The sequence below is a fragment of the Chlamydotis macqueenii genome, chromosome W, assembly GCF_036417535.1.
Source record: "Chlamydotis macqueenii isolate bChlMac1 chromosome W, bChlMac1.mat, whole genome shotgun sequence".
Classification (NCBI taxonomy): domain Eukaryota; kingdom Metazoa; phylum Chordata; class Aves; order Otidiformes; family Otididae; genus Chlamydotis; species Chlamydotis macqueenii.
The window spans coordinates 43,557,660-43,578,508 of NC_141592.1; the positions used below are offsets into that span (position 1 = coordinate 43,557,660).

At 49.3% G+C, this 20,849-nt stretch overlaps 1 long non-coding RNA gene across 1 annotated transcript in view; it reads right to left on the reverse strand.

Moving 5' to 3' along the window:
* Positions 1–5,752: 5,752 nt before the first annotated feature.
* LOC147596721 (uncharacterized) overlaps positions 5,753–20,849 on the reverse strand; it is a 97,152-nt gene continuing 82,055 nt past the window's right edge. Inside the window, exon 2 of the long non-coding RNA XR_015261333.1 lies at positions 5,753–5,849. This is a non-coding gene — a long non-coding RNA (uncharacterized LOC147596721). The remainder of the gene's footprint in view (positions 5,850–20,849) is intronic.

The following is a 20,849-nucleotide window of genomic DNA, read 5'->3' on the forward strand; positions in this document are numbered from 1 at the left end:
CAGCAACTCAGTATCGACATCCTCAACCTGCAGAACATGAACTTAAACCAGTCGCACCAGATACACCAACTGAGCAAACACTGTGTCATATGTCCTGTCCTGTGAGACTGTCCGGACAGATGGAGCCCAAAGTCATGGACTAAATGAACTCACCAGACATTTTGGAGGGATGGCCCATAGACTGAGGGAATTGTATCTGTGTGTATGTGTGTATATATATATATATGTATATCAAAGACAGAAAAAAAAGGTGATGTTTAATTGGAAGGTGTAGGATCTGGGTATGATGTAGATGGTATGGAATAAGGGGTGGATACTGTCCTGGTTCTGGCTAGGACAGAGTTAATTTTCACTTGAGCTGGGAGAGGAGCTGGAGCTGGTGGCCTCTGTGGCTGAGGGACACAGCTGGGACGGTTTCCTAATTAGCCAACAGCTGGGAGAGTTTCCCCAAATTGGCCCAAGGGCTGTTCCATCCCATGGGCCATCATGCTCAGGGTATAAGTGGGGAGGGTGCTGAGGGGAGGCTCCTGCTACTTGGGAGGGAGCTGGGCATCAGGGTGTGCTGTGAGCTACTGTACTGTAAATTACCTGCTTCAGTATTTTCTGTTGTTGGGTTGGTTTGTTTGCTTTCCATCTCTGTTTTGTTTTCTTCTGTTGTTCTCTTAAGCATTTTTTTTTTTAATCTTAACCTGTGAGTTTTGCCTTCTTTTTCTTTCCTGATTCTCCTTCCTGTCCCACTGGAGGGTGAGGGGGAGTGAGTGAGAGACTGCATAGCTTTGTCCTCATGTGTAGATTGTGTGTAATTGTCCACTTTTGTTCAGTGTTGTGATGATATTTGGTTTTTTGTGTGGGGAATTCTGTTTTTTGTTGATGTCTGTGTATTTAAATGATGAATTTTAATTATGTTATTTGCAGAGGTGAGAGGTGGAATGTGTTGGTTTTGTGTAGTGGGGTAGGGGCTATGGTGGCAGCTTCTGCAAGAAGCTGCTGGAAGTTTCCCCTTTGTTCGGTGGACTTAGCTGGGCCTAGGGCAGATATGCTGCTGGCCAGGGCCTAGCCGGTTCATAGCGGAGTGTTCTGTAGTAATGCTGCTGCAATAATGTATTTTAGAAGGGGAAAAACAGGAGAGAAAAAAAAGGAGAGAAGACACTGTGTGGGGGCAGGAAGGGGGAGGAATGAGCCTTGTGGCTCTCACCCTCTGGCCTCCTGCTGGGTGGCTGTCCAGGCCTGACTCAGCCAAGCCTGGCTGCAAGAAGTGGAGAGGAGATGAGATGTGAAGAGAACCTGAGAGGCATCTGCCTGAGCCAGTTGTGAAGAATTGCTTGTGAGAGGAATGGCTGCAGATGCCAAGGTCAGTGAAGGAGGAGCACTAATGCTGCTCCTGGCCAAGATTCCCCTGCAGCCCATGGTAAGGCTGGCTGTCTACCTGCAACCCGGAGGACCCCATGTTGGGGCAGGTGGATGCCTGTAGAGGGCCTGTGCTGGAGCAGCTGTCCTGGAGGGACTGCACCCCGTGGAAGAAATGACCCATGTCGGAGCAGTTTCGCTAAGGACTATAGCCCGTGGGAGGGACCCCACGCTGGAGCAGGGGCGGAATGTGAGGAGTTCCTCCCCTGAGGAGGAAGGAGCAGTGTAAAGTGACATGTGATGAACTGACCATAACCCCCATTCCCTGTTCCCCCCTGTGCCGCTCAGTGTAGCGGGGAAGGTGTCAGAGGTAATGTTAAGCCTGGGAAGAGGGAGGGGTGGGGGGAGGTTATCTTGTTCTCTGTCTCATTATCCTGCTTTGGTTTTAGTAATAAACTAATAGTTTTCCCCAGGTCGAGTCTGTTTTGCCCGTAACGGTAACTTTAAGGATTTCCCCCTGTCCTTATCTCAAACCTCAAGCCTTTTTCTTATGTTATCTCTCCCTGTTCCCTTGGAGGGTGGGGGCAGTGAGAGAGAGACCGCTAGTCTGGTCCCAAGCGGGGCTGAACTACTACACATCTTGAGACAAATGCATGATGTTCCTGGTCACTTTCTGCTGGCCCATATAGCCATAGTTACCAATCCTTTTTCTGCTATACAAAGTCCTCGTGATCCTGATCTTGGATCATGTTTTAGTGACTGATTCTTCACCTAATCCTAATGTGGGAACTGTAGTCTTTGGTCTTACTAGAGTGTTATCTTAGTGGATTGATCATGGCCTGGTGTGAGGCTCTCGCACTCAAGGATCAGAATCCTCAAGATGAACTTTTAGTCTGAAAGTGGATGAGCTGGAATTGAGAACACTGCTTGAGTACTGCCTTTGTCCTTAGCTTTAAGGTTTATCTTTTATTTCCAGAATGGCTTGGATTTTTTTTAAACCAGTTGAAGATAGGGCAGTGTCTCTGCAACTCTTGATCTTGTTCAAATGATGACTTAGTCATTCCGAGTACCTTACTTTGACATAAAATATTACCATATTGTAATAATGACACTAACAATCCATCTGTCTCTGCAAGCAGAATTTGAAATGGCTTTTAATAAACTATTACTGAGATCCAAAGCAGTCTTATGGGTTTGATGTGAATGTTTTCTGATGAGTGTTGGCATTTTGAATTTTATCTGGACAGCAGTTTTCATGAGTCCATTCCATTATGAACTTTCTTGGTGTGTTGGTGTTGAAAGATCTTTGAGCAAGAAAAAGACCATTGTGTGAGGTCAGGTGTTGATTAACCAACTCCCAGTTTCAGGAAGGTATTTTTGATAAGTAGGATGAATCCTGAAAAGTGGTTCAGCAGCTTAAACTGTTTAACTAAAACAAATACCCCCTATTACCACCACCCCCAATACCATCATCCCACATCATGTGATTATTAAATACTCTATAACTGCCAAGGAGTGAATCTGATTGAATTACACTTCAGAAATAAAGTCAGGTTAATGTGCCCTTACACTTTAAAATGCTGCGTAACATATGTCGTGTCCTACTTAAACAAAAGCGAAACATTTTTTCCCTTAAATTCAGATACATTAAGAATTTCAAAAAGAAATTAAGCCCAACTAATTTTTAGTAATGAATGCATGAAGTAGTTGAGGTGCATAAATATCTTGAGGGAAACCAAGTTATGAGAACGTATTTTTGTCAGATCAGACGACTAAAAATTCCATGGGGTTTTGTTTTTCTCACCTGATGATGGCTAATTCATTCTTTCTTTCTATGCTTCTGTACAGATATTGTAATGCAGATTTAAGGAAAATGCTTCTCCTAATAGTTCTATGGCATATATACCACATGTGAGAAGTGACAGATTTTTATTTCTTAATTTAATTTAAGAGTCTTGAAAGAAACTTTGAAGTTATCCAGTGGATCATGCTATGTGATTCAGTGCTTCAGGAATACTTTCTTGAAACTCCATATTCTGAGCATCCAGAATGAGTGGAGTATGGTATCTCCATTATCTCTTTCCCGATCCCTGAAGCCCATAGAAGGAAAGCATTGAAAAAGAGCAGGTATGATAACAAGGTTCTTGATCATAGTACCCGCTTACTAACCTAGTGCCTTCATGTACTTAATCATATTGGTTTAGGTTCTTCAAAGGTGCTGTTCACTGTAAGCAAATTCATTTTGAGGGTGAGTCTTGAAATATGTTTTCTCTCAAGTGGCTTGTGGTCAGAAAGGACAGAAGCTTTCAGGCTTTCTCTTGATTCTTAAGGTTATCAGACTTTTTGTTTGGTTTTGTTTTCTGTGCTGCCCTCTGAAGTTCAGGTAGCGTTGGGTAAGGTCTGTGGGTTTTTTGTTTGAGTGGAGTTATTTTGTTTTTTTGTTGTTTTTTTTTTTTAAGAGAGTAATTACTCTTGTCGTAGTTCAGCCCTGATCAGGACCAGACTATGCAGTCTCTCTCTCACCCCCCCCCACCCTTCGAGAGGACAGGGAGAGAAAATATAAGAAAAATGGCTCGAGGTTTGAGATAAGGACGGGGAGAAATCCTTAAACTTACCGTCACGGGCAAAACAGACTCGACTTGGGGAAAGCTATTCATTTATTACTACAAACAGCAGGATAATGAGACAGAGAACAAGATAACCTCCTCCCACCCCTCCCTCTTCCCAAGCTTAACATTATCTCTACTACCTTCCCCTCCTGAGCGGCACAGGGGGGAAGAGGGAATGGGGGTTGTGGTCAGTTCATCACATGTTGTTTCATGCCGCTGCTTCATGGTTGGGGGAAGAACTCCTCACATTCCTCCCCTGCTCTGTTGTGGGGTCCCACCCCTACGCCACAGTCCTTCGTGGAACTGCTCCGGCGTGGGTCATCTCTTCCATGGGTGCAGTCCCTCTAGAACAGCTGTCCCAGCGGGCCCTCCACGGGCCACAGCCGCCTTCAGGCATCCACCTCCCCCGGTACGGGGTCCTTCACAGGCTCCAAGTGGATCTCTGCTCCTCCGTGGACCTCCATGGGCTGCAGGGGGACAACCTGCTCCACCATGGTCATCACCACAGGCTGCAGGGGAATCTTGGCCAGGAGCCGCATTACTCCTCCCCCTCACTCTGAACTGCCCTTGGCGTCTGCAGCCGTTCCTCACAACAGGCTGGTAGATGTCTCTCAGGATCTATTTACATCTTATTCACTTCTCATCTCCTCTCCACTTCTTGCAGCTGGGCTGGACCGAGTCGGGCCCAGTCGGCTGCCTGGCGAGAGGCCAGAGGGTGAGGCCTGCAAGGCCCATGAGGCCTGCGCCTCCCCCTCTGCGCCTCTGCCCCCACTCAGCTTCTTCACATCTTCTCTCCTCTCTCTTTTTTTTTTTTTTTCTGTTTTCCCCTTCTTAAATATGTTATCGCAGAGGCGTTATCACGGGACATTCTGCTACCAATCGGCTCGGCCTTGGCCAGCAGTGGGTCCGCCCTAGGCCTGGCCAAGTCCCCTGAACAAGGGGGAGCGACTTCTAGCAGTTTCCTACAGAAGCTACCACCTTAGGCCTCTCCTCACTAACAAAACCACGACAACTCTTATCTGAAGAAATTACATGATCAGATGAATAGAAGTTTGGTCACTCTGAATAGATCAAAGGTGAATGTTATATATTAAAACTGACAATATCATGTGAGTAGTGGTTGGAACGCAAGGATTAATTAAATGAGGCAGTGTTATCAAATTTAGTAATTAAGAATACTCTTCAGGCTGCTAAGTGAGTACTGGGAAGCACGAGACACAGGACACCCACCAACATTGGTGTTGTATAGGGTGCTATACATTGGAAGTTTCTTCTCCTGTCTACATCCTACAGGGTATAGCTTAACAGAAAGTTGCATGTTGACATGCATGTGTAGATCTTGGTATAAAGCTGGACTACTTTGTTTCTCTAACTGGTACGCTTCCTTGCCAGTAAGGCTTCCTCCTTTATAATGCACAATTAATCAAGACAAAAACCTTCTAATTTTTATTTCCCAAGCCTGTACTCAGTGACTCAGTGTGTTTCTTTGTTGTTGTTGTTTTGTTTTGTTTTTTTCTTCCTCCCCTCCTGGCTGACTTTACACTATAACCAGATTTTCAATTAGCAATAGTATTTTGCACTCTAACGAATGGCAGAGTAGAGTTTTGGCACTAGTGGAGGTGTTCTTCCTAAACAGGTGTGCATCAAGTTACGATAAGAAAATAGAGAATGTGTACCTGCTTTTAATTCAATATGCCTGTGGTGGTTTAGCCCTGGTCACCACACAGTTTCTCGCTCACCCTTCTCCTCCGCAGCGGGATGGGGGAGAGAATTGGGAAGGAAGGAAAACTCATGGGTTGAGATGAAGACAGTTTACTGGAACAGCAAAGGAAAACTACAATAATAACAGAATATAAGGATACTAAAATATACAAAATGAACAATGCAGGATTTCTCGCCACCCGATGTCCCAATGACCGATACAGCCCATCCCGAGCAGCGATCACAGAAACGAAACCGAGCAGCACGCAAAGGAGGGAGAGGGAGCCAGCAAGGTAGGGGGAACGATGCCAGCGAATGAGAGAGAGGTGGAGGAAGAGGATGTCCCCCCCATGGGCAACCTCCACTTATATACTGAGCATGACATTTATGGCATGGAACACTCTCTTTGGCCAGTTTGGGTCAATTATTCTGGCTGTCTCTCTCCCAGCCTCCTGTGCCTGCACATTAGCGAGACTTGGAAAGCCGGACAGGGTCCTTGGTCTCATTCACAACAACTCCTATCATCAGGGTGTTTATCAACATTCTTCACACCTGAAATCCAAAACACACTGGCCACTGAGAGGAAAATTAACTCCATCCCCGTCGAAACCAGGACAATGCCTTTATAAAATTTCATCTTTTATTATTATTTTAGAAATTTAACTTTTTTTTCTAGTATTTGGCTACACAAGAGTTGTTACTAGTTCTTACTGATCCTCTGCTACTCAAGAGTACTAGTGAAAATGAGACTATATTTAAGAAGCTTTGGTGTGTGACAGTGCTGCTCTTCCTCTTCAGAGTCATTTGAAATCCAACTTCAGTCTCTCTATTTTTCAGTTTCTACCTAAGGCTTCATCAATCCTTTTTTTTTTTTCTTTTCTTTTCTTCTTCTTGGAGAGGGAGGAAACTGTGAGTGCCTGCCATTTTGGAATGCTTAAAACTCCTGAGACTTAAAGCTTGCCAGTCAGAATTGCCTCTGATCAGTAGAAGATATTTGGATTGGGAGAAGAGCAAACAAATAGTTTAGTATAATAAACAAATAGTTTTCCCCAGGTCCAGTCTGTTTTGCCCGTAACGGTAACTTTAAGGATCTCTCCCTGTCCTTACCTCAAACCTCGAGCCTTTTTCTTATGTTATCTCTCCCTGTTCCCTCGGAGGGTGGGGGGAGTGAGAGAGAGACTGCGTAGTCTGGTCCCGATTGGGGCTGAACTATGACGAGCCCCCACTCCAAGAAGATATTGCTGGCTGATACAGAATGAGTAACTGTTGTATTCTGTGTCTGACTGTGGCTGCTAAAGATGATGCATTTATGTGGCTTGCAAGGGCTTTAAATAATGTGGAAATTGAAGGAAAACTCCTTTGGCTTCCTTCCTTATCAGACACAGCATTGAATCTTAATAATTGCCTATGGGCAAAAACTATTACACTCTGAGGGTGATGAGTCAGTGGCACAGGTTGCCCAGAGAAGTTCTGGCTGCCTCATCTCTGGAAGTGTTCAATGTTTGGTTGGATGAGCCTTTGAGCAATCTAACTTAGTGGAAGATATTCAGGCACTATTTGCCCTTAGTTAAGCCATATTGGTTGTCATCAATCACCTCCTTAAATTCCATGTGCTTTTGGAATTGGTTTTCTAGTCAGCTGCAACCTCAACAGACTGCCATGACTTCTCAAATACAATGGCCCGCAGCTTGGCAACTTCATCCGCCAGTTCCCTCAGGATCTGTGGATGCATCTCATCAGGTCCCATGGACTTGTGCACCTTCAGGTTCCCCAGATGTTCCTGAACCTGCTCTTCTGCTACAGTGGGTGGTTCTTCATTCTCCGGGTCCCTGCTTGTGTTTTCCACAGCTTGGGTGGCACGACAAGAGCCCTTATTGGTGAAGACTTAGGCAAAAAAGTCATTAAGCACCTCTCCATGTCCTGGGTAACCAGGTGACCCATTTCCTTCTGGACAAGGCCCAAGTTCTCCCTGGTCTTCCTTTTGTCCTTGATGTACATATAGAAATTTTCCTGTTGCCCTTGATGTCCCTGGCCAGATTCAATTCTGTCAGGGCTTTAGCCTGCCTCACCTGATCCCTGGCCACTTGTACAACCTCTCTGTAATCCTCCCAGGTTACCTGTCCTCACTTCCGCCCTCTGTAGGCTTCCTTCCTGATTTTCAGTTGGTCCAGAAGGTCCTTGTTCATCCATGCAGGCCTCCTCGCCTTTTTGCCTGAGTTGCTCTTCATCAGGATGCATTGTTTCTGAGCTTGTAGGAGGTGATCCTTGAATATGGACCAACTTTCCTGGGCCCCTCTTCTCTCCAGGGCTGCCTCCCATGGCACTTTGCCCATCAGATCCCTGAAGAGGCCAAAGTCTGCCCTCCTGAAGTCCAGGGCAGAGACCCTGCTGCACGACCCCCTTGCTGCCCCAAGGGTCTTGAACTCCACCATCTCATAGTCACTGCAGCCAAGGCTGCCCTTGAGTTTCACATCCCCCACCAGTCCCTCCTTGTTGGTGAGAACAAGGTTCAGCATGGCACCCCTCCTCGTTGGCTCCTCTGTCACCTGCAGGAGGAAGTTGTCATCCACACATTCCAGGAACCTCCTGGATGGCCTGTGCCCTGCTGTGTTGTTTCTCCAACAGATGTTGGGGTGGTTCAAGTCCCCCATGAGGACCAGGGCTTATGACCATGAGGCTTCTCCTGTAGAGGGCCTTGTCCTCTCCATCCTCCTGGCCAGGTGGCCTGTAGCAGACCCCCACTGTAATGTCCCCTGTCCCTGCCCTTCCAGTAATCCTGACCCATAAGCTCTCTGTCAGCTCCTCCTCCATCTCCAGGCAGAGCTCCATGCACTCCAGCTGGTTGCTGCCATAGAGGGCGACACCCCCTCCTCATCTCCTCTCCCTGTCCTTCCTAAAGAGCCTATATCCCTCCATCCCAATGCTCCAGTCATAGGAGTCATCTCACCACTCTCCGTGATGCCAACAAGGTCGTAGCCCTGCAGGCATGCGCACATCTCCAGCTCTTCCTGTTTGTTCCCCATGCTACATGTGTTGGCATAGAGGCACTGAAGCTGGGCCCCCGATGAAGCTGACGCTGGCTGGAGCGGGTGGCATTCCTTTGAGCTGCACTTAGGTGCTCTCGTACTTACCTGTGATCCTTCCCCAGGTTCTGGGCACCTATTGCTGGCACTGGCGCCATACTGACAGTGGTGGGCTGGATTGTGCTCCCCCTCCCCTGGCAACATTCATTTAAAGCCCTCTTGACGAGCCTGGCAAGCCTTTGACCAGAGACGCTCTTCCTCTTCTCAGTTAGGTGGACCCCATCAGCCCCCAGTAGACCAGGCTTCTCAAAGCCAGTCCCATGGTCTAAATAGCCAAAGCCCTGGCTGTGGCACCAGTCCCGTAGCCATTTGTTGACGTGCCAGATTTGACTGGCCCTTTCAGGCCCCTTCCCTTTGACTGGGAGGATTGATGAAAAGACCACCTGTGCCCCAGAGTCCTTAACTGTTGCTCCCAGGGCCCTGAAGTCCCTCTTGATGTCCTTCTTGATGCTCCTGGCTACGTCACTGGCGCCCACGTGAAACACCAGCAGTGGATAATGGTCTGTGCGTCGTACGAGGTTTGGTACTCTCTTAGTAACATCCCTGATACGAGCCCCCGGCCAACAGCACACCTCCCTAGAGAGCACATCGGGTCGGCAGATGGGTGCCTCTGTACCTCTCAGAAGAGTCACCCATCACCTTTTTGTGGTTGCACTGGTCATTATATAGGAGCAGGTCAGGCTGCCGTGCTCAGCTCCAGCATCTCTCCTGATGTGCTAGGTCTTACTTCTTCAGGCTGCAGAGCGGCAAAGCGATTCTGCAGGGGCACCTCAGGTTTCAGGGGAAGCCTCTTCCTCCTGCTGGCCCTTCCCTTCGCAAGCTTCCATTCCTCGGCATCTGTTAGAGACTGAAAGAGTTAACATCTCAAACATTGTTGTGGCTGTGGCCAGGGTGCAGTCTGCATAGGGGAGGTGGAGGCCGCATGGGGGATGTGCAACTCCCCAGGCCCCTGTTAACGACTTGCCATACATGGCCAGGGGTCACACAGCGGTCATCTGAGGAAAGGGCTTCTGACCACCCCTCACATTCAGCGCCTGCTTTGCACCTGCACAGAGGACTCAGAACTCTCTGGAACCAGGCCATACCAGTCTTCAAGGGGCATAACTGGAGGCGGGGATTAGACTATAAAAGACACAGCCTAAGGGAGCCCCATGGCGAGCCCCCCACCATCACTCGCCACCCCACCGGAGGATCCACGTGACTGCCCGTCATCGTCATCTCTGGATCCAAGGGTGGTGATATCTCTTTCCCTCTTTCTCTTTTCTGTTTTCCTTTTCCTTCTTAGAAATATTCCACTAAGAGCCCTGGCTACCAACCCCCTTTATGCTTTCCAAATTTTCAAAGTTAAGTCCTTCCTCCAAATGTTAAATAAAATCCTAAATCGATCGTTTGGTGTCATTTCACCTTAATTTAGTCCAAGGGAATCACAAACCTGCTACAGCCCTGGGTTGTAACAGCATCATTGGCCCCCTTCCCTTCCCTTCTGCGTGTGTTGGCTGTGGTTCCAGTGCAGACTGCGCTTGGAGCCAAGTATCCAGCTCCCTCTCAGCTTCCCTGATGTCACGCAGCCTCCTGACTGCCTCCTGCAGCTCAGCCACTGCTGCAGGAGCTCCTCCACCTGGGCACACCTTCTGCAGGCAGGGCTGCCACCTGTCCCTGCCCCTGGAGCAGGCACTTCCTGCAGCCTGAGGTCTGCACTGCAGCCTCTCTGTTAGCAGCTCCGTCTGTGTGAGGCATTGGCTACCGCTGGGGTAGCTGGTGCAGGCCTCCCAGCCGGAGCTGCAGCCTTTGCTCTCAGGCAAGTGCCGACCTGTCCTGGTTTTGGCAGGGATGGAGTTAATTTTTCCTCTCAGTAGCTGGTATGTTTTGGATTTTGTGTGTGAAGAATGTTCATAAACACCCTGATGATACCAGTTGTTGTGAATGAGACCAAGGACACCGTCCTGCTTTCCAAGTCTCGCTAATTTGCAGATGCAGGAAGCTGGGAGAAAGACAGACAGCATAATTGATCCAAACTGGCCAAAGAGAGTATTCCATGCCATAAACGTCATGCTCAGTATATAAGTGGGGGCAGGCGAGGGTGGGTATCTGCCTTCCTGGCATCCATCCTTCCTGCTTGTTTTTGCTGGCATCGTTCCCCCTACCTTGCTGGCTCCCTTTTGCTCCTTTGCTTGCTGCTCGGTTTTGTTTTCCGTGATCGCTGCTCGGGACGGGCTATATCGGTCATTGGGACATCGGGTGGTGAGAAAACACATATTGTTCACTTTGTATATTTTTAATATCCTTATATTCTGTTATTATTGTAGTTTTCCCTTTTATTTTAGTAAATTATCTTCATCTCAACCCACGAGTTCTCCTTCCTTCCCAATTCTCTCCCCCATTCCCCTGGGGAGGGGGAGAGTGAGCGAGAAACTGTGTGGTGATTCGGGCTAAACCATCACACCACCATTCTGCCTTGAGGGTCGGGTAGGATGAGTGCCCTAGGCCGGTGCCCAGATGCTGGGTTGTGCGTGCTTCGGGTCTCCCTCTGTCCCAGTGGAGTGGCCCTCCTTCAAAGAGGAATCATAGAATCATAGAATGGTTAGGGTTGGAAGGGACCTTCAAAGGTCATCTAGTCCAACCCCCTGCAAGGAGCAGGGACATCCCCAACTAGATCAGGTTGCTCAGAGCCTCATCCAGCCTGGCCTTGAATGTTTTCAGGGATGGGGCCTCCACCACCTTTCTGGGCAACCTGTTCCAGTGTTCTATAACTCGCATCATAAAAATTTTTTTCCTAATTTCCAATCTAAATCTACCCCCCACTATTTTAAAACCATTACTCCTTGCCCTATCGCAACAGGCCCTACTAAACAGCCTCTCCCCATCTTTCTTGTAGGCCCCCTTGAGGTACTGCAAGACCACTATCAGGTCTCCCCGGAGCCTTCTCTTCTCCAGGCTGAACAGCCCCAACTCTCTCAGCCTGTCCTCATAAGAGAGGTGCTCCAGCCCTTTTATCATCTTTGTGACCCTCCTCTGGACCTTCTCCAGCCAGTCCATGTCCTTCTGATGTTGGGGGCTCCAGAACTGGACACAGTACTCCAGGTGGGGTCTCACCAGAGCAGAGTAGAGGGGGAGAATCACCTCCCTCGACCTGCTGGCCACGCTTCTCTTGATGCAGCCCAGGACGCGGTTGGCCTTCTGGGCCGCAAGGGCGCATTGCCGGCTCATGCTAAGCTTCTCGTCCACCAGCACTCCCAAGTCCTTCTCCTCAGGGCTGCTCTCAATCCATTCTCCGCCCAGCCTGTATTTGTGCCTGGGATTGCCATGACCCAGGTGCAGGACCTTGCACTTGGCCTGGTTGAACTTCATGAGGGTGGCACGGGCCCACCTCTCCAGCCTGTCAAGGTCCCTCTGGATGGCATCCCTCCCTTCCAGCGTGTCGACGGCACCACACAACTTGGTGTCATCGGCGAACTTGCTGAGGGTGCACTCTATCCCACTGTCCATGTCACCGACAAAGATGTTGAACAGGGCTGGGCCCAACATGGACCCCTGAGGGACACCACTCGTGACCGGTCTCTACTTGGACATCGAGCCGTTGACCACCACTCTCTGAGTGTGGCCATCCAGCCAACTCCTTATCCACCGAGTGGTCCGTCCATCAAACCCATGTCTCTTTAGTTTAGAGAGAAGGATGTCATGCGGGACAGTGTCAAAAGCTTTGCACAAGTCCAGGTAGATGATGTCTGTTGCTCGTCCCTTGTCCACCGATGCCGTCACCCCATCATAGAAGGCCACCAAATTGGTCAGGCACGATCTGCCCTTGGTGAAGCCATGTTGGCTGTCACCAACCACCTCCTTGCTCTCCATGTGCCTTAGCATGGTTTCCAGGAGGATCTGCTCCATGACCTTGCCAGGCACAGAGGTGAGGCTGACACAGAGGTGCACTCCCTGCATGCCCTTCTGGGCAAACTGTGGGGCAAACTGTGGGGCAAACTGCTGCACCACTCCCTGTTTGCCTACCCAGTTCACTGGCACTCCTAGTCACTAGTGTTCCCAAAGGGCCTCCTTTATATGTGGAGATGGGCTGGGCCACTGGTGCCCCTCACTCCGCCCAGTTCTCATCAGCTGATGTTAGTCTGGTTGAAGACCTGTCTGATCATAGAATTGTTAGGGTTGGAAGGGACCTTTAAAGCCCATCCAGTCCAACCCCCCTGCAAGAAGCAGGGACATCTCCAACCAGATCAGGTTGCTCAGAGCCCCCCGTCCAGCCTGGCCTTGAATGCTTCCAGGGATGGGGCATCCACCACCTCTCTGGGCAACCTGGGCCAGTGTTCTACCACCCTCAGCGTAAAACATTTTTTCCTGATGTCTGCTCTGAATCTACCTCCCTCTATTTTAAAACCATTACCCCTGTCCTTTCACAACAGGCCTTTCTAAACAACAGGCCCTGATCATACAGATTGGCACTAGTGGAACCTTCCCGCTCCTCAGTGCTTACCCTGACCATGACCACGAATATGTTTTTCCTGACCACTCTTCTGCCTTACAAAGACTACTGAACCAAGGAAGCATTTACACTTGAAGTTGTTCACTTATCTGCATTGAGGCTGGAACTGTACCTTTCATAATTTGCATCTGTAGATTCATTTTGGTAACAGCACAGTGAGAAAAGGTGGGAAAAAAAAAAAGATAAAACCTTCCAGAAACATGTTCTGAAAAAAACAGATGAGTTTGTCCCTTACAAACCTGGTTAAATATCATAAATAGTGGCATCTGTTGTGACTTAGTTTGCATGTCTCTGGATACTAATGATTTTGACTATGCTTTTATTTCTCCACAGTCAGAAATTGCATAGGCAATGACCTTGCAAAGTATTTTCTGGCATGAAAATTACAGTTTCAGTGCCTCTTCCTCCTTGGGTTATGATTTTCTGGCAACAATTGGGAGAAATGGGCAGAAGTATGAGCAAGTCAAGTACTACAGTGGCTGCACCCTGGGAAGCAAGATTACTCTACTTGGCCTTGAATGGGGCAACTAAGTACCTCCTGAGCACTTGGGTGGTGGAAAGGCTGCTGACAATAGGACCTGAGGCGGGATTAGCAAAGACTTTACATCTCGTGCTCTCCTTGCTGAAGTAGGGGGGCTATCACAGTCTCCTTCAATCAGAACATCAGTGTCTTATAACCTGGTGAAGCTGCCACATGGATGTTTGTGGCCAGCTTCTTAGCTTTGCAGTCCTCAAGGAAGTGAAACCTGCTATTTGAAGAAGTAAGTAACATCTGTGACAATGAAGTCCTTCATAGAGGATGACACAGACTATCGCATACTTGCAATGACATATAAGAATGATTCTAACTTTGACAGTATAGGTTTTCAACTAAATTTCTGCAATGTGTTTCCAATGGAGAAAACCAAAATTATATTTCATGGCAGTCTGAAGGGTCTCATTAACCTTGCATGCCTGGCAAATAAATAAATAAATAAAATAAACTTTAAAAGCTTGGTAGCTTCTATCATCTTTAAGAACTTGTGGTGACACTAGAAAAACTATTTCAGAAAAAAAAATCAATTTTTTTTCAGCTATTAAACTGACCCCACAGCACAATACATTAATTTGGTGGCTTCCCATGCCTCTTTACTTTATTTGTGCTTGGTATGCACTAGAACTCTGTTTGACTGAGGCCTCTGTTCCCAAGGGAGTATTGTAAGGGTCAGTCAGAAAATCAGTATTGTCTCAACCTTGTCATCAAGGACTTCCAGGTGGACTATGGATTTGATGTGGCCTAAAAGTTAGGCTCACAACTTGACATGAGTTGCTGCGGGCAGTCTGCCTGAGATGCAGTTGTTTTTCCCAGGAACGGAACGGAACTGTTATGGACAAGGCCGACTCTGGCCTAACAACAAAATGTACAGCATCCTTGAGATGGCAAACAGAGTGGCGCGGAGGTGCCACGGCTCATCCCTGTTGTCAAGACTGGCAGAAATAACCATGCAGCTGCTATCGAGGAGGATGAATCACAACTGCTGTCTCAAAAACAACGGTGAGAAAATGCCCTTTAACTGAACTTTGCTCATTATAATGTACAAAAACCACACTTCTGTCCTAAGGGCTGAGAACAGGTGGAGATCCCCAAAGCAAAGGAGGAGCAAGGTTTGCTACTTGGCATAAGAGCTTGGCCCCTAACAACGAGACCCTGAAGAGCTCTCCCCACCAAGGATCGACATCGACATCGATTGTGAAGACCAGCGGGATGCTGCCTGGATCTGAGACCATAGGGACACCTTGGACCCACGGTGGTAGCTATCATCTTCTTTTTTTTTTTTTTTTCTTATCTTTACTTTTCCTATTCACTCCCTTTCACCTATCGCATGCCGCTTTACGGGCAAAATAATAAAATTTGCATTGTTTAATTGAAACCAACCCCTTTGGCGTGTTCGCCATAATTTTGCACTTCGAGATTGCACTAAAAGAACCATCATGAGTCCTGAGTGGGCCGTGACAAGTATCAAGTACATTTACAGTATATATCCTAAGTGCATTGCATTCTTTTGCTTTTAAAATTCACGCTTCTGTTAAGCTTTCACCCATTCCAGGAAACAGTGATGGTGATGTAAGTCCAGAGATCACTTGTAGCACCTGCACTGCTCTGTCAACGACTGATGTCCATAATCAAGCTTTTAGTTGCTGAATATTAAAATGAAAGCCTCTCCAGTCAAATCATTGCTAGATGTCTTCGGGAAATAGCATCAGGAACTGCATGAAGGAACACAAGTGCAAAGAGCTACTACCTCTGTTTGGTTTACAGCTTATCAATCCTCATTACGGTACAATAAAATAAATACTAATCTTTATGGGATAGTGTACCAACTTGTCCTCCCATTAACACTGGATTTATAGCAATAACTCAGTTTACTTCAGCAACATTCATCTAGCTATTGCTCCTACAGCAAAGTCTGGATGCACAATTTATAGAAGAGGGCCATTTGAAATGACTTTTTGTTTTACTGTCTTTCACAGAATGCAACACTGAATTGCTCGTTGATGAGCAGAACTGTCTCAGGTACCACATTACAAGGCTAACTGAAAATGCAGCCCCAGTGACAGTGTGAAGGTGTTTACTGTCAAGAATATTAGAATGAAAACAAATTAGTGAGGAAAAAAGGAAGCATCTACTCACTCTAAGCGGACTACAAATGACAGATAAAGTTAGAGGAAAACATAGAATCATAGAATGGTTAGGGTTGGAAGGGAACTTCGAAGGTCATCTAGTCCCCACTGCAAGAAGCAGGGACATGCCCGACTAGATAAGGTTGCTCAGAGCCTCATCCAACTTGGCCTTGAATGTTTCCAGGGATGGGGCATCCACCACCTCTCTGGGCAACCTGTTCCAATGTTCCACCAACCTCACTGTAAAAAAAAATTTCCTAATATCTAATCTAAATCTACCTCCCTCTATTTTGAAACCATTACCCCTCCTCCTATCACAACAGGCCCTACTGAACAGTCTCTCCCCATCTTTCCTGTAGGCCCCCTTGAGGTACTGGAAGACCACTATCAGGTCTCCCTGGAGCCTCCTCTTCCCCAGGCTGAACAGCCCCAACTCTCTCAGCCTGTCCTCACAGCAGAGGTGCTCCAGCCCTCTGATCATCTTCGTGGCCTCCTCTGGACCTTCTCCAACTGGTCCATGTCCTTCTGATGTTGAGGGCTCCAGAACTGGACACAGTACTCCAGGTGGGGTCTCACCAGGGCAGAGTAGAGGGGGAGAATCACCTCCCTCGACCTGCTGGCCACTCTCCTCTTGATGCAGCCCAGGACGCGGTTGGCCTTCTGGGCTGCAAGGGCGCATTGACTGCTCATGTTGAGCTTCTCGTCCACCACCACTCCCAAGTCCTTCTCCTCAGGGCTGCTCTCAATCCGTTCTCCGCCCAGCCTGTATTTGTGCCTGGGATTGCCATGACCCAGGTGCAGGACCTTGCACTTGGCCTGGTTGAACTTCATGAGGTTCACATGGGTCCACCTCTCCAGCCTGTCAAGGTCCCTCTGGATGGCATCCCTCCCTTCCAGCGTGTCAATGGCACCACACAGCTTGGTGTCGTTGGTGAACTTGCTGAGGGTGCACTCTATCCCACTGTCCATGTCGCTGACAAAGATGTTGAACAGGGCCGGGCCCAACACGGACCCCTGAGGGACGCCACTCGCGACCGGTCTCCACCTGGACATCGAGCCGTTGACCACCACTCTCTGAGTGTGGCTATCCAGCCAACTCCTTATCCACCAAGTGGTCTGTCCATCAAAGCCATGTCTCTCCAGTTTAGAGAGAAGGATGTCATGCAGGACAGTGTCAAAAGCTTTGCACAAGTCCAGGTAAATGATGTCCATTGCTCATCCCTTGTCTACCGATGCCGTCACCCCATCATAGAAGGCCACCAAATTGGTCAGGCATGATCTGTCCTTGGTGAAGCCATGTTGCTCTCCATGTGCCTTAGCATGGTTTCCAGGAGAATCTGCTCCATGACCTTGCCAGGCACACAGGTGAGGCTGACCGGCCTGTAGTTGCCCGGGTCTTCCTTGTTCCCCTTTTTAAAAATGGGGGTTATGTTACCCCTCTTCCAGTCATCAGGGACCTCACCACACTGCCATGACTTCTCAAATACAATGGCCATTTGCTTGGCAACTTCATCCGCCAGTTCCCTCAGGATCTGTGGATGCATCTCATCAGGTCCCATGGACTTGTGCACCTTCAGGTTCCTCAGATGGTCCTGAACCTGCTCTTGCAGTACAGTGGGTGGTTCTTCATCCTCCCAGTCCCTGCTTCCCTTCCCACAGCTTGGGTGGTGAGACAAGAGCCCTTATTGGTGAAGAATGATGCAAAAGAGTCATTGAGCACCTCAGCCTTCTCCATGTCCTGGGTAACCAGGACACTGGTTTCCTTCCGGAGGGGGCCTACATTTTCCTTGGACTTTCTTTTGTCCCCTACATACCTATAGAAGCCTTTCTTGTTGTTTTTGACATCCCTGGCCAGATTCAATTCCATCAGGGCTTTAGACTTCCTCACCCGATCCCTGGCCACTCACACAGCCTCTTTGCAGTCCTCTGCTTCCACCCTCTATAGGCTTCCTTTTTTACTTTCAGTTGGTCCAGGAGCTCCTTGCTCATCCACACGGGCCTCCTGGCCTTTTTGCCCGACTTGCTCTTCATCAGGATGCAGCGCCGCTGAGCTTGGAGGAGGTGCTCCTTGAATATGGACCAACTTTCCTGGGCCCCTCTCCCCTCCATGGCACTTTGCCCATCAGATCCCTGAAGAGGCCGAAGTCCGCCTTCCTGAAGTCTAGGGCAGAGAGCTTGCCATGTAGTTTCCTCGCTGCCCCGTGGATCCTCAACTCCACCATGTCATAGTTACTGCAGCCAAGGCTGCCCTTGAGTTTCACATCCCCCACCAGTCCCTCCCTGTTGCTGAGCACAAGGCACCCCTCCTTGTCGGCTCCTCTATCACCTGCAGGAGGAAGTTGTCGTCCACGCGTTCCAGGAACCTCCTGGACTGCCTGTGCCCTGCCGTGTTGTCCCTCCAACAGATATCAGGGTGGTTCAAGTCCCCCATGAGGACCAGGGCTTGTGACTGTGAGGCTGCTCCTATCTGCCTATAGAGCGCCTTGTCCGCTTTGTCCTCCTGGCCAGGCGGCCTGTAGCAGACCCCCACTGTAATGTCCCCTCTCCCTGCCCTTCCTCTAATCTTGACCTATAAGCTCTTTGTCAGCTCCTCCTCCATCCCCAGGCAGAGCTCCACACACTCCAGCTGGTTGCTGACATAGAGAGCGACACCCCCTCCTCATCTCCCGTTCCTGTCCTTTCTAAAAAGCCTATACCCCTCCATGTTGACGCTCCAGTCGTACGAGTCGTCCCACCACATCTCCGTGATGCCAACAAGATCATAGCCCTGCAGGTGTGCGCACATCTCCAGCTCTTCCTGTTTATTTCCCATGCTGCGTGCATTGGTATATAGACACTTCAGCTGGGCCCCAAGCAAAGCCGACTTGCTGGCTGGAGCAGCTGGAATTCTTTTGGACCGCAGTTTAAGTTCTCTCGCACTTACCTGCGATCCTTCCTCGGCTTCTGGATACTCGGTGTTGGCACTGGTGCCATGCTGACAACAGTGGGCTGGACTGTGCTCCCCCTCCCCCAGGAACACTAGTTTAAAGCCCTCCAGACGAGCCTGGCAAGCCTTTGTCCAAGCACGCTCTTCCCCTTCTCAGTTAGGTGCACGCTGTCCGCCCCTAGTAGACCAGGCTTCTCAAAGCACGCCCCGTGGTCTAGATACCCAAAACCCTGGCTGTAGCACCACTCCCCGAGCCATGAGTTGACCTGCCAGATACCTCTGGCCCTTTCAGGCCCCTGCCCTTCAACAGGGAGGATTGACGAGAAGACCAACTGCGCCCCAGAGCCTTTGACTGTTGAACCCAGGGCCCTGAAATCCCTTTTGATGTTTCTCAGGCTGCTGCTGGCTGTGTCACTGGCACCCACATGAAACACCAGCAACAGATAGTAGTCCGTGGGCCATATGAGGCTTGGTATTCTCTTGGTGACATCCCTGATATGAGCCCCCGGGAGACAGCACACCTCCCGAGAGAGCACATCAGGTCGGCAGATGGGTGCCTCCATACCTCTCAGGAGAGAGTCACCCACTACTACCACGCATCTCCTTTTCTTGGTAGCACTAGTTATCACGTGAGCCGGTCGGGCTACCTTGCATGGCTCCAGTGCCTCCCCTGAGGTGCCATGTCTTACTTCTTCGGTCTGCAAAGCAGCAAAGCGGTCCTGCAGGGGCACCTCGGGGTTCATGGGAAGCTGCTTCTTCCTCCTGCTGCACCTTGCCCTTGCAACTTTCCATTCATTGGCATCTTCTGCCTGCTTACTTACCTTGTGTGTCAGTGGCGGGGTTTTTGGTTGGTTGACTGGGTGCTGTGGTTCTGGTGCAGACTGTGCCTGGAACCAAGTATCCAGCTCCCTCTCAGCCTCCCTGATGCCACACAGCCTCCTGACCACCTCCTGCAGCTCAGCCACCTGCCACAGGAGCTTCTCCACCTGGGCACACCTTCTGCAGTCAGGGCTGCCACCTGTTCCTGCCCTAGGAGCAGGATCCAGGCACTTCCTGCAGCCCGAGGTCTGCACTGCAGCCTCTCCCTTTGGCTGCTCCGTCTGCACGGAGGCATCGACCGCCACAGGGGTAGCTGGTGCAGGCCTCCTGGCCGGAGCTACAGCCTTTGCTCTCAGGCGAGTGTTTGCCATGTTGCCCTGAGAGTCGGGAACAGCAAATGCCCTGGGTCGGCGCCCTCCCTCATGCGCCCTGCCCTCGCGAACTGCCACACAAACTGCCACGCCACACCCTGTTTGTTACATACAAGTAAACAAAAACACAGTGGAGCACAATGGACTAAACTTATCCCAAGAATAACTCCAACCAGCTGGTCAGCTGTCAAAATATGTTGTTGGTTGTCAAAATATAGAATGAAAGAATCACTGAATCATTTAGGTTGGAAAAGATCCTTAAGATCATCGAGTCCAACTGTTAATCTAACACTGCCAAGTCCACCACTAAACCATGTCCCTAAGTGCCACAGTGACACAACCACTTTCCTTGCAGCCTGTTCCAACGCTTGACAATCCTTTCAGTGAAGAAATTTTTCCTAATACCTGATCTAAACCTCCCCTGCCGCAACTTGAGGCCGTTTCCTCTCATCCTATCACAAGTTACTTGGCAGAAGAGACCAACACCTGCCTCCCTACACCCTCCTTTCAGGGAGTTGTACAGAGCAATGAGGTCTCCCCTCAGCCTCCTCTTCTCCAGACTAAACAACCCCAGTTCCCTCAGCCGCTCCTCATAGGACTTGTGCTCCAGACCCCTCACCAGCTTCATTGTTCTTCTCTGGATGCGCTCCAGCAACTCAAAGTCCTTCTTGTACCGAGGGGCCCAAAACTGCACACAGTATTCCAGGTGCTGAGTACAGGGGCACGATCGCTTCCCTACTCCTGCTGGCCACGCTGTTCCTGATGCAAGCCAGGATGCTGTTGGCCCTCTTGACCACCTGGGCACACTGCTCGCTTGTGTTCAGGTGGCTGTCTACCAGCACC